We start from the raw sequence: 14,673 nt of genomic DNA, 5'->3' as shown, positions 1-14,673 counted from the left end.
CCATCCAAGCGCATCCTTCCGGCTAAAAAGTAATGAAACCATGGAACCCCGCTGTTTATGAAGAAACATCCGGTGTTCAGAGCTAACCTAGACCAGGACAGCAGGGAAGGGTGGGGGGAAGAGAACGGAGTTGTAGGAACGGTGTAGTAAGGTTGGTTTTGAGGAAAGGAAATGGCGTAGCAGCTGTCTAGGCAATTTGCCTATTAGCATCCACACAAGAGCAGCCATATGGCTACAGATGATGCTGAATGATTACTCCATTATTTCATACTGTTACTCCCTGTCCCTATCGCTCACCCGAACTGGAGTCATTTCATTTACTGTCATTAATTTGAGAATAAAACAACGCAGTGATGCAACAAGCAGATGTCACTTTATTTGAAAGTTCAAACAAAAACAACAAAGAGCATCAAGTATTCTTGAATGTCACTGCACACACACACAAAAAGAAAGGGTGCGGCCAGTCAGCCCTGCTGCTGAAGACCTGAAAAAAAACATGCAAGCATAGAGTTATGCCACTGATTCAAATTGCCAGCTTGCACGCTGACAACACCACAACTTCCCGCGCAGGGAGCATCGCCAACTAAAGCGGTCACAAAACATTAGTGCGAACATACAAATAACATAAGGCATGCACACGAAGGCTGCACACAATTACGTCGAAAGACATTCTCGTGATCTGTACATGTCCAAATGAGCCCAGGAAAGATGTTACATGTTTTAATACTCGCGGATTTTATGCATTCACTGCTAAGAAAAATTGGAGGGACACAATATCCGCCTTAAAGGTATGACGCGATAGCGTACCCCTTAACGTCACCTAGGTGGCCCACCAGCCTCCAACACGTTGCTCCCCCGAGACCACCTGCCAGAGCCATGCCCGTGAGTTTTTTCTCTCATGGCGCCGACGCCGACAACGCAAATACCAGATTTTCTGGAGAAAGGGGCCTGATTTTAACTATATCGCGTTAATATTCACGAGCTTTCACCAAGCGCAAGAGGCAGGCCCTCACCTATTCCACGAGGGTGTTTCCTATGCTTGTATTATGCGCCCACACAAGCATTGTAGCAGGGCATACTCTAGTGAGCGTAATGCTGGACCTTACAGCAAAATGGATGAAGCTCATACACGTTGCAAGACTCGCTGAAATTTACCGTGAATTGAAGGGGTGGAAAGACTTTCCTACATAACCCAGGCCAGGTATTTCGGAAATAAAATCAGAGTAACGCTCAACTGCAAGGGCGTTCAATGTGTTTCCTACGAAGGCAGGAACCGAAGGTAGGAACAATGCGCTTTTTTGAAGACAATTTCAAGTCGACATTTTGGCCTAATTTTTAAGAAATATAAAAACTCGCGGAAATTTGTTTACAGTATTCTACGCGACTATAAAACCCAATAAAATCTCGTTCCGTGACCATTACGTGATGTTGTTTACGGAATTGTTTAAGTGAATGTCTCGACCATGATTTAACTGAGGGCAGTAAATGCAGGAATTTTTATACCTTAAGATGTCGTTATACTAGATGTTAACCAGAGAGAACTCAGCCGCGAGCATCAGTCTCAAAATCAATTGTCTAGCTAATAAAAATTTCTTAGTAAAGTCTGGTGGTTGCTGCCAACGGCGAGTTCCTAGCCAAGGGCAAGAGGGGATGCCCTGCAGAGTGACGAATACTTCCAGCTAAACCGCAAGAGCACACGATGTGCCTGGGAAGTACAGTGCAAATGCAACGTCAGCTGGCGAGGCGCTACAATCTCTACGGCGTTCAATTCGAACCATCTGCGCTATTGCGCAGCGAGAAAACTAAGTGGAAACCAGCTACGTGGCCGTCGTTTTGGAGAAGTACGAAGCTAAAGTAATTGCTACCGCGGTAAAATAGCGTAGACTATTCGAAAAGGGCCGCCGCAGGGATTGCAACGCCTCTCCAAAGACGCGTCACCTTACTTCCAGGAATTTTCGAAATTCCGTCGAAACATCGCGTAATTATCATATGGCCAGGATTCTGGTTCCTGCGCCGCTAGTTCACAAAGCCACCACCACGGTGCCGCATAAGTTGAGCTCCTCCTCCTCCTTTTCTTACATTCTTCCTCCCTGGTTTGAAAGAGACGGTGGTGGTTGCTGCTATGAAGGGGAGGGGGTGGAGGGGGATACTGGCAACACCCTCTAAAGAACTCTAGAGGGTGTTGCCTGAACCCCCTTCCCCACTCCCCCACGCCTTTCGCATCACAGCTTTCGTTCCTTTGACCCCCTCCTCCCCTCCATACTTAAAGACGCTAGCTACTGCCCTCAGTCACCCCTGATGAAGGAGCAGAGTCGGCTTCGAAACGCTGGGTTAAATGTAAAGTTTTTCGTTGGAGGCTAGCAGTTTATATAAGTATTTAAACCCAACCAAACAGGAAATCTGCCGAAATGTTTAGTTTCCATTCAACAAGCAACCACAGTCTGCGCTCCGCGATTCGCGGAAAAGTAAAAGGAGGAAAAAAAAGAAAGTCAGGCAAAGGCACAGCAGGAGACCCCTCTCCACTGTCCTTTTCTTCCTCCCGCTTACCACCCTGCAACCGGCTGCCAGTGTAGCTCCTGCAAAAAATTTTCTTTTTCCTACCTATGCATCTGCTCACATCTTTGGCCCTTCATGTTACCGTCCCCCCCCGTCCCCCCCTTCTCTTCATCCGTTTTAATGCTGCGAGCAGTGGGTCTTGTTCTCGTAGCCTTTGTGGGAGAAACACTGCCAAAAAATTGTGTCTGAAGGGTAGGGTGAAATTCAAGCAAGTTTTGGTTGGGACGATTCCCAATTCTTGCTTATTTGTTTTAAAATCCGCGACAACAGCAATGACTTATCGCTTTAAGCATGCTGCTCGAGGAGGGTGTGTGATTCGTTCCCCAGTGCCGCCGTGTACCCACTGGTTTCCAATGGGCACAAGATTGCTCAAAGCCTGGCGCCTGGTTTTTTTTAGGTGAAGTGCTCGGAAAATGGTCTTTCACCTAACATAGTGTTGAAGAAAACACTGCACTATTAACAAAAGAAAACTTTTCTAAGATATGGACACCCAAGATTCTTTACTCGATAAATCATCCAAAACCGAAAAGGAAGCAACGCAAACAACTCTATATGCTTACGCTAAGGACACGCCAGTGGCAAAAACGCGCATGCAGTTCGTACGCAAAAGGTGTCAGTGAAACCTTGGCCAGTATGCTCAGAAAGGAAGGGATGCAAACTACACACAAGACGGCCACCATTATCGGACGCCTCCTCTGCCCCTTCAGAGATAGTCATCCTAAAAAAAAGGCCTAAGGCGTGGTATGGAAAATACCCTGTTCGAGTACTTGCTGTCGTAGGCTGTGGAAACTAATCAAGGCAAATTTAAAAGTCGCGGGAGGATGTTAATCGTCCCCTGAAAACGGCACCCTCTTCTTACACCCGCGGTCTGTGCAACTCCCCTGGAGCCACACGTCGAAGAATTAGTAGTTTGCCAATCGCTTAAGAGGCAACAACGGACAAAAATACAAAAAGAAAGCTAAAAATGTTGCTGGCCCGGCGATTGCTATCTAATCTCTCAAGAACCGGAACTGCAACCCGCAGAATTAAAGGCAAAGAGAGAGGATACCGAGGAGTACGCAGGAGAGCGACAGCAAAAAAAAAAAAAGACGGGGGTTGGTTTGCACCTCATACGCAAAAAAATATATGTTCGCGCCACTCGTCCGAGAGTGCCTATAGGTGCTGTTACACACATTCGCAACACGGTAAATTCACTGCATATTCAGGGCCGCACGCACGTAACGCCCTGTCATCTAATTAATGATGTGACCGCCACATTGCACAAGCAGTCTGGATGGAGCGCCCAGCCGCCCCGCTGGAGAAACGCAGTATAAGCATTGAAACCTCGTGTCATCCGACAATAACTTCCGTTCAATCTTCACCAAATTTAAATTATAATCAAGAGCATATAGTTCACGTTTTACTCTTGATGGCTCCTCTGGGTAACGGAGTATTTACTTGCATCCCGAACAGATGGCACACTCTTCAGAATAGTTCCCAGCATGCCATTCTATGAAGTGTTCGTTAGCAGTTTACATAATTGCCGAAACTAGCATCGATTACAGCAGTGGCAAAACCCTTATCGACGGCGAACGATCGAATCACGAGATGCACTTTACCAACCTAGAAAAAAATGTTGCGAACTACCACAATACTGATTGTTACATTGGACAAATCACCTACTGCCATAAAACGCAGCATCAGGTTTGCCGCCTCTCACTTACGACATTCACTTCAACGCATCCGTGCTGCTCTTTCACCACATCGACAAAACTTTCGAAGAGCTATCTGCTATTGAGCCTAATAATATGATTGTTAAATGTAGTCATTAATTCACTATTTTAATATTTTCAACGCACAATGCAAGACCCATATACAAGTAGCGGTGAGTGAGCTCTAAGTATTAGCGTCTGGGAATTATGCATTTCACTGCTTGAACAAAGTACCTTGAAGTTTCATTGCTTTGCACTGTTAATGCGCACGCAATTCCACTATCACCTATGCCCGTGTGGTCACTGTACGCGCTTAATAAAAATGTACCTGTCAAGCAGAAGATTCTCCTTATAATTTTCTCTGTATACCTCATAGAAGGCACGCGCTTTCTTGTAGCATTTTATGTAGCAGCCCATGGTCATTGCCTCACTCCGATGGGGGCACTATTGAAAGTGCGCATGCGTACAGCACGGCTCAACCTCCCAAAGCAAACTACCAAAGCAGGGACACTGCAGCGGTGACGTGCGCCTTGCCAACACACCAAGAGAGGGCGCCACGCGTTTCTTGCCAATGCTAAAATTGCATGACAAATAGAGAAACAGCGTAGGAAATCTTTTGCTTCATTCAAATGTAAAATACTTTATACTTCTTTTAAGGTAGGACATTACGCTTCCTGAAGCTCCAAAGAGCTTGTCGATATATTGTAAATTAGAACTGTGGTGAACGATAAAGTGAAGTGGGGTATTTTTCAGGACTTCGTCATAGACTCCATTCTATCGTAGCATATTGCGCATGGTAAACGCAGCATGTAAGCTATAATGATGAAACTCTACTAAAAGAAACTTTAAGAAGCATTTAACATCTTGGCAGACAGCTATTCTCCAACTTTTATGCGCGACGAGGTATTAATTTTTATTTTTTCATCGCCTTTGAGTTACGCGCCGCCGGCTGTCGCGAAATGGCGCGACCGGTTTTTTGAGGTGCATGGGCCACAATGCTAGGGATATGGAGGAGCTTTGATGGCATTAACTTTGGGCAACCAGCCTGTCCATGCCTTAGGTTCCGCGTTTTTTTTTGCCAGAGACAAGTTCCTTAGCGGCACTGTATAGCGCAGTTTTTTGTCAATGAGCCCTCATGGCGAGACGTTTGTTCTTATGCACATAGCCTACATAGCTCCTATAATTGACCCGCCGTGGTGGCAAAGTGGCTATAGGAAGACCGCCTTGTGCCATGCGATCGCAGTGCACGCTATGGAACCATCAGGTGTTCAAGCCCAATGCGGAGCCCTTCACAACAATACCCCATATCCCATGAGCCGCTTTGGTACGCTACACACCCACCATGCCATACTTTAGTATGGTACAATGACGTCATGACAGCTCAGTGTACTGAACATCGCTCACCCAGCAGTGTTGGTCCTCACACGAAGTACATGGCGGTCTTGAGGGACTCGAGCACCTTGACAGCCTCCACATACTGACTGGTTGAGACGGAGTCCGCGCTGCCCCCAGACGAGTCGCTGCTCGAGCTTGACACGTCCACCTTGCTCATCACGTGGTTCTTGGCCCGGTACGTGGCCAGTTGAGCATAGTAAACGGGCGCCGGGATGCTAACGCTGCGCGCGCAGCGGGCGTATGTGTGGCAGAGGTAGTAGCTCAGATTCTGCACGTCGTCCGCCGTAAAGCTCGAGTCGTCTCACAAAATGTAGTAGTGCGACGGCCTGCTCGTGCCCTGCACCACAGACACAACGGGGCCGGTTCAACCCACGGAATCGCAGCATGATCTCCTGGTTGTAGACGACAGACCTCGCGTCACATCCCCGCCAACACTTAGGCAGTCTTAACTTAGGAATCAAGAGGAAGAGATGGGCTTGGGCTGGGTATGTAATGCGAATTGGAAGACAACCGCTGGTCTTTAAGGGCTACGGAGTTGATTCCAAGAAAAGGGAGGCGTAGCAAGGGGCGGCAGAAAGCTAGGTGGGCGGATGAGATTGGCAAGTTTGCCAGGATACGGTGGCCGCAGCTGTCAAAGGACAGGGTAACTGTAGAGACATAGGAGAGGCCTTTTCCCTGCACTGGGCATAGTTAGGCTGATAATATTCATGATGATGATGAATTTGGGTGCCTTAAAATTTTGTTACTATCCTGTGGTCCCCGTTTTGGAACACATCCTGGTCCCGGCTGTGGCGGACGAATTTCGTCGATGGAGGCGAAATTCGAGAAGCTCGTGTACTGCGCAATCTCAGTGCACGTTAAAGAGCCCAAGTGGTCGAAATTTTCGGAGCCCTTCACTACGGCGTCTTTCATAGTTGAGTTGCTTTGGGACGTTAAACCTCCATAAACCAAACAGATCCCATTTTGCGGGAACCCTTTACTGGCTGTTGCACAATGAAATATCAAAGTAGGCCATGCGCAGTTGCTATTCGGGCCCACACCTAACAGTCATCCTGTGCTTTATAATGTGTAAGAAGCGCCCAAACTCCCTGTCACTGCCTCTATAGTGGCCTTCTTAATGTTGCACTGAAAAGTTCTGAGCACGTTCAGTTCGCTTCTGCGTCATTAGGGAGTTTCTGCGACCAAAGTGCCGACTACTGGGCCCCAGACGGCATTCCATTACTGTGCACCTGAATGCCGAAATGGCTGCAGAGGTAGAAGTCGAAGTCGAGCGGCTACGTGACCACAGAGTCTACGGTGGTGCCGGGCGGCACGTTGCGGCACTTGCCAACCCCGTCCCGGTCATTGGCGGGCATGAAGCGCGTGTGGTGACGCTTCTGGACCACCATGAATGTCAGCGCCGGCTCGTACGTCTCGTTCGGGGAAAGCTCCTGGCACGCCAGTCGGATGGCGCTCAGCTGGAAAAAAGATCACGGCCAAGTTGTAGCCCTGAACTGGTCGCCTAATGTATTAAACACTGCATCTGGAGCTTGACACAAGGGATGGGCAGGACAACACCATTTCGTGCGCAGTCAAACAGCTACGAATCGTCGTCTTTCGAACAGAGTTAGGAGAAGGTTATGGCGCTGTGAGTAAATTCGTATCGTATATAGAAAACTGGTAGAATCCACAGTAACTTGGAAGCTTCTCTGATCGGGCTTGCAGGTAATTCATGACAGCTAAAAATGCAAGAGTGCAAGACGGGTACGATGAACACCAGCGCTGTGGTGTGGTGCATCTTTATCTACATTGAGACCCGCCAGTTACCACGGTCGATGATATTCGATGTAGAATCCGCGAGACAATATGATGCTGCCCCTTTCAATCATAACCAACCTACAAAAAGATGCGGGGATAAATAATTTTGCATTCGAAGCTTACCTCGCGGTTGCGGACCTCCATGAACTGCCCCTCGCTCACTCCGTCCCGGTAGAAGATAATGCGCTCCGGCTTGTGCCTGGTAGCATGATAAAATGCCTTCAGCGTGTCTTTCATCATGTGCTTGAGGTCCTTGATGATCTCCAGGCGCGAAGTGGCAGCGGAGTCTGCCACCTGGACGCGAACGGAGGCGTGGAACTTGTACGGAATAGAGTCCAAGCTACCAACGCACGCCGCGATGGACGGCCTCAGCTTGTCCCCAGGCGCCGGGTGAGTCACGTCCGCGCCGATGATGATAACCGGCTTCTGGAAGATTTTCGGCTTCTCCTTGGGCAGCAGGCTGTTGTTGATGCCGCCCAGCTTGGCGTTGATCTTCTGGCAGAGGTTGGTGAGGAGCGCGGCGTTGCATTTCTTGATCACGTTGTTGTCCATTACGCACTGCGTGCGCAGCCCGATCTCGGTCTCGGCTACCTGCTTGATATCGGCGTAGCTCATGTTCTTGGCGAGCACGATGATGACCATCTCGAGGTTGGCGGTCTTGCGCTGCTCCTCGAGCAGGATGTTCCACACGGGCTTGCTGTTCGCATCAGTCGTGGTGACGTCCAGCGGCTTCTCCATGCTCATGCCCAGTTCTTGGCCGACCCGGATGAGCATCTTGACGAAGTTGTCGAGGCTGTCTCGCTGCGCGAACTGGCTCAGGTTGAGCAGCATCCAGCGGGTCAGCGTGGCCGACTTGTAGAAGTGACGGCCCCGCAGTTCCCAGGTGCCCTCGCGGGGCTTGACGATGTAGTTGTTCTCGAAGACCAGCGACGGCGGATCGAGCACCCTGCCCTTGAGCTGCGTCGGCTCGGTGCTGATTTTGATGCCGAACTCGCGCAGGCACTGGTCGCTGCTGCTGACCAGATCCCGCACCGACTGGCGGATCTCGTTGAAGAGCTTGGCCGGTGGCTGGGCCGTACGCTTGATCATCACGGATGTCTGGTTCTCGTCCAGTTTCTTCTTGCAGTGCTGCCCTTCGAAGATCACGCAGACCTCCAGCGGGAGGTAGGCCGGGTGGTTTGCGCTGCCGGTCTCGATGCAGGGCAGGTTCGGGCACTTGAGACGGTCGTAACGGTTTTGGAAGTAGTCGGCCACCGAGCAACGGGTGCCGTCTTCCATTTTGAAGTAGATCTTCTTGGCTGGTTCCTTGGTGACGCGAACCACATTGTACTTGCGAGGGTATAGAAGGTGGGTGACCTTGACGCGCAAACCCTTGAGCTCCTTGTTGAGACGAACGTTCTGGAAGTCGCGCAGGTTCTTGAAGTCTCCGGCCGACATCTCGCGCCGGCAATCGCTGAACAGTTTGCACATGAAGTCGGTCACGGGTAGAGGCTCGTAGAAGGCGGTGGCCGAAATGTCGACGTTGAGCATGGGCTTCCACTGAGCGGGCCGAACGCTAGTGTAGTAGCCGAACCAGACTTCGCGTCCACCTCCAATGGTGTTGTATTCGCCTGGGGCCGGCGGCTTGAAGAAGGACCGCCCGACGGGCATAAGTTTGATCGACTGTCCGTGCCGCAGCACGATGTCCACGGCTTGGAGGACCTCCTGGGGAACGTGGCTGACGCGTCTGTCGAAGACCGCGTGTAGCGCGTCCAGATTCACGGTGGCCGCGTACTGGATCTTCACGATGAACTTCTGAATCCGCTTGTCCTCCTCGAAGTCGACCGTGAAGGTGCGCTCACGGAAATTGAGCCCACGGCGCGTGTACAAGTTCTTGCGTCCGTCGAAGGCGGGCATGCAGCCACTCAGGTCGACCCGGTACTTCTTGACGACCAACTCGATGACCAGGCGGTTGATCTTGGTGCTGATGCAGCGGTACTTGCGCTTCTCGGGCACTTTGTTGATCTCCTTGCCCGACTCTGAGCAGATCTCCACATCGGAGTGGAAAACGTTACCGGAAGGGATCTCAACGCTGAAGTGGCTGGCGGTCGACTGGATCGGCCGGCCCAGTCTGCCTTGAGCAGGCCGGCGCGGGAAGTGAGACGGCAAGGTCCGCTCGATTTCCTGCAGAGCGCGCCGGGGCAATCAGCGGCTAAGGTTTAAATTCCCACAGCGCACAATTCGTGTCCAACATTCTTGGACAAAATTTGAAAATTTTAAATACTCTTATGGAAATATTGAAGGTAATGGTCATAGTCCGATTTTTTTTTAATAGCTGGCATCAAGCTGTTCAGACTGCCATAGAAAAACAATGGGGAACGCTTTTGACGGTAGCAATAACATAAATGAAAACATGCAAGCCTGCCGACGGCAGATCTGCAGATCTTTGTCCAGAATTGTCGGTTAGGCGGTTGAATTACGCACGAATTCCGCGCGTAAACTACGCCTCACCTCGGCGTTAGCTGTCTAAAAGTAAACTTCTCCATACATAGGTTAATCGATAAAAGTCAAAAGTCAACTCCTCCACACTGACGATCTGGGTTGCGCGTCACGCTGTTGATATGGAGTGCTCAAAATGATCTCGGTAAAGTAAGGAGAGCGAATGGAGTGCATTGGTCAGAGTTTCACGTCTCTACGCTGCGGATGAGAACTCGCGATTTTGTTTCGGTGATACTTTTTCGCCTGTGGACTACTAGCACGGAACCCACTCCAGTGAGCTCCTAATCGATAGCAGTACGCCTTCTTACCTTTAACTAGTAAAATGCCGCGAATTACGAGAGAAATGCGAAAAATTCATATTTCAGAGATTCCTGCGGAGAAAGGTGACAGCTGTAGGCAACCTCAAGTTTGCAGCGTCACTCGAAGCACTCTAACACACGCCAGCGAGAGGACCAAGCATTCTTTGAAGGAGTGAAGGCGCCAAATTTTTGGCCCTGTGCTTTTGATCTGCACACAAATACTGCAATATGAACTCTGCTTTGTCGTTTTAATTAACTGAAACTTACACTGAACTGTTGCAGAAGTCAAGATTTCAGCAAATCAACAAAGAGCTATATATAAGTTTTTGTATGCTTCACAAGACCTGGTGCTCACTTGTGCCATCGCAACAGTCTTTCGACTGCTGAAAGCGAAACTGAAACTGCATGGAAGAATATATTCAGTTTTAAATTAGGCGCTGGGCGTAGGCGAATTTCACGTGGTGATTCATTTTAACTAATTGTGTGCGTGTCTGTGTGTTTCAATTAATGGCGCATAAGCAGCTAAGGCTATCATGGACAGGGTTGGTAAGATCTCACTGGTGCGCTGGCGGACAACTACTTCTTTTAGAAACCAATTTCCCTGTCACATTCCCTTCTTTTAGGAATCTAACTAACCACTCGTGTCAGGTCTCCTACTGTATTCTCTCCTAAGAGCAAGCAAGGGTGGAAAGGGACGCGTTTGTGGCGAAATTTCGAGTTTCCTGCATGAAAAAATGCGGACGCCACAAAAGAAGGGAGGTAGGTGGGAGTGAAAAACAGAAAGAGGTGCCGTAGTGGAGGTCTCTGAAATAATTTCCACCATTAACTTCTGAAGCACGCCACTCACCTCCAATACTGTCTATACTCTCGACATCAGGCCCTCCCAATTGTGGGACGCCGTCACGTACTTTCACGCCATTTCTTCCTTTCTCTTCCCTCGCGGTGCCAAAAAACGCGAGCGGCGCATGCAAGCACCGATGTCATACGTAGCGCGATCATTCCGGGGAGTGCTCAGGTTTAGCATCGCGTAGAAGGAGCCAAAGTTGACAAGCGAAGAGGAGCCGCAAAGCAGAAGAGAGGGATGTAGTCGAGGGTTTGACGGCATACCGTCTGGTCAGGAATCATAGTGATGCAGATTGCTGGTCACTGGCCAAAGTCAAAAGATCAAAAGACGTTTCGGGAGCACTACGGCTCCCTTGTTCACTATGAAACAATCGGCGCACGGATCCGTTCTTTTGTAGCACCCAGTAGCGTTCTTAATGATTTAGCATAGATAGGATGCAGAGTTCCGTCGTTCCTGTTTAATGTGTTAGACGATGTCTATATGATAAGGGACTCAAGATTCTGCCGTGCTGATGTGTTCGTTTCTGTTGTCAATATCTTTACTTGATCCCAGCTAATCTCGTGGCCGGATTCTTGCACATGCTCTGCGATGGCGTTAGATGCTACTTTCCGGTTTCGGACGTCGTTCTGGTGCTCTCTCAGGCGTCTCCTGAAGTCCTTTGTTTCACCGATATATATTGATGAGCAATCGGCGCAGTCAATCTCATACACGTACAACACCTGGAAATCTTTCACGAGGGAGCTTGTCCTTCACATTCACCAGTTCTGTTCGCACCTTGCCAGCGGGGACGTGCGCGATGTTGACGCCATGCTTGCGGAAAATACGAGAAAGCGCTTCACTCACGCTACATATGGGACAGCAGCTCGTTTTTCTTTTGGTTTTTTGCTATCGCGTTCTTCGGAGGTAGACACAGACGCGAGAGCACAGAAAAACCAAAAGAAAAACGAGCTGCTGTCCCATACGTAGCGGGAATTAGCGAAGCGCTTGCTCGTATTTTCCGCAAGCATGGCGTCAACATCGCGCACGTCCCCGCTGGCAAGGTGCGAATAGAACTGGTGAATGGGAAGGACAAGCTCCCTCGTGAAAGATTTCCAGGTGTTGTGTATGAGATTGACTGCGCCGATTGCTCATCAATATATATCCGTGAAACAAAGGACTTCAGGAGACGCCTGAGAGAGCACCAGAACGACGTCCTAAACAAGAAAGCAGCATCTAACGCCATCGCCGAGCACGTGCAAGAATCCGGCCACGAGCTTAACTGGGATCAAGTAAAGATATTGACAACAGAAAAGAACACATCAGCACGGCAGAATCTTGAGTCCCTTAACATACAGACATCGTCTAACACATTAAACAGGAACGACGTAACTCTACATCCTATCTATGCTAAATACTTAAAAACGCTACTGGGTGCTACAAAAGAACGTATCCGTGCGCCGATTGCTTCATAGTGAACAAGGGAGCCGTAGTGCTCCCGAAACGTCTTTTCATCTTTTGACTTTGGCCAGTGACCAGCAATCTGCATCAGAAGAGAGGGGAATGTGCGCTACCTTTGTCCGCTGAGGGGCGTTAGTAGAGTAAGCATCACGTGACATTTCTGAAGCCTAGTCATAAAACGTGTAATGGAAAACCTCATGGGAAATGCACCCACGTGAAAAGGCAGCGGTAGCTGCTAACAAAATTTCACTTTCGCTTGCTGCGCAGCGTAACGCCTGCGCTTGAAATTTTTTTGAGACGCGCCTTCGGCGCAATCTATGCAGCCTGAGATTGAATCTATGGAACCTCGATGCAGTACGGTGCATGCACGGTCACTGAAAACACCGCTCACCAAGCCATGGTTTGCAGTCTGGCAACTATCAAGAGCCGCAAACGTGCCCAGGCAGGCGCGCTGTTGACGAGAATGTGGCGCCATCTGGCGAACTCAGGGCGAACTGCGCATGCGCGGTAGCGGTACGCGGTCTGGCAAACTATCTGCTGGCATGCTACGACGGCATTGCCGCCCACACCCATCCACAGGGTTCAGACACGTCCGTGGGGGCACGCAGCAGCAGCCGCCGCTCACCTGAATGCTGAGCTCGTCATTCTGCAACTTGGTGTTGACGGCACCATTGCGGGCCTGCACGGGCGCGGCCGTCGGCGAAGTCGAGGTGGTGGGCACGCCTTCGGTGGGCGCCACAGTGTGAGCCCCGTTGCCGTTGGTTCCCTCTGCGCGGGTGATGACGGCTGTTCCGGCGGCAGTGCTGGAGAGAACCTGGGGTGGGGCCGCTCTGACCACTCGCTGCTGCAGGGCTTGCGCGAACGAAAGCGCCGATGGGGCGCCCGGCGAGCGTCCAGTAGGCCGCCCTAGACCAAAGGGAAGAAGTTAGCATCAACGATATCGACAAGGCTTACCGATGCGTGACCAGTTTTGCCAACATGGCATGACCGAACAGCTCCGAGCACTAACAGGCGATCCACTATTGCGCACCTGCAAGAATGGGCTATGTATATGTTACGTCGCTGAAGCCATGATAATCCCGCCTTCTGTAGAGCACCCGCCTTGGATTTGGAGGTGGTGGGTTCGACTCCCGCTATAGGATGATTACCCAGCCGTTTCTCAAAATAAGTAGAAGCTATGCCCCGGCAGGGTGCTCGGATTGCTAGGTTTGCATGGCTTGACAAAGGAGCCTACGCCCTCAAATCCTGTCACTGTGGGCTTGAAGAGACACATCGGAAATACACTAGATCTTGCATTCGGTCAAAGCGCACTTTGGCTTCAGATGGATTATATTCTGAAAACCAAATAAAAATCGGGGAAAGGCGAGAGAAGGTTGTTGAAAATGATTGAGATCATCCATGAGGTAAGCCTATCGAACGAATTATGGCTTTGAGAGCAAGGTAGCAGGGTCCTGATCGGAGGTATCGGGCGACATGCCCCGCAGTGGTTAATGTATGGCAAGGAGGCAAGACTAGTAGACACAGCCATTGTGAACCAACCCACTCGGGGATTCGAGACGCTCTGTATCCAAAAACCAATATGCATCAATTAACACCATCCGACGCGTCGGAATAACTGCTACCTCGGCTACACTCGAGCGCAAATAACAGGACTTGCTACTCCCTTTACACCCATTGTAGCGGGCTCGCACAGGAGCAGCGGCAAAGACGCGAATTTAAACGAAAAAGTGCACGGCAAAGCTCGTCGCTTCACCGCGACCAAACAAGGATCGCGCGCCTCTAGGCAAGATGTAATCGCGTACGCGTCGCGCGACAGGCCAGTAGCACAAACCTAGGGGTTAGGCCTAGTGCGTTCCCGCAAGCCGACCTAGAATTAGTGGCGAAAGAAAAAAAACGCCATCTGCAATTTTCATTTCCGCTGAAGAAATCTCGCGGAAGAACATCGGCATCGCGAAAACCGAAGACCTAATCAGCTTCGGTCTAAAGCGAATCGCCACTAAAGCTAAAAGCGGCATCGCGCGCGGGACATCATGACTTCGCCACGCCCAGAGCCCGCCGCGCCGTACCAAACGGACCGGGCGGCGTGGTGACAGTCTGCGGTCGTGGCGTCATCCTAAGCCACCCAGTCAGAGCGGCGGCCCTACAGCCAGCGATTCGGATGGCTGACCCGTGACCT

The 14,673-nt window shown here is 50.3% G+C and overlaps 1 pseudogene; it reads right to left on the bottom strand.

The window, feature by feature from the left end:
* Positions 1-353: 353 nt before the first annotated feature.
* On the bottom strand, positions 354-10,580 carry LOC144124004 (protein argonaute-4-like; annotated as a pseudogene).
* Between the last annotated feature and the right edge of the window lie 4,093 nt (positions 10,581-14,673).

This window comes from Amblyomma americanum, chromosome 3, assembly GCF_052857255.1.
Source record: "Amblyomma americanum isolate KBUSLIRL-KWMA chromosome 3, ASM5285725v1, whole genome shotgun sequence".
Classification (NCBI taxonomy): Eukaryota; Metazoa; Arthropoda; class Arachnida; order Ixodida; family Ixodidae; genus Amblyomma; species Amblyomma americanum.
Note: the sequence above shows the minus strand (reverse complement) of the source record. Positions and strands in the feature narration are given on the sequence as shown.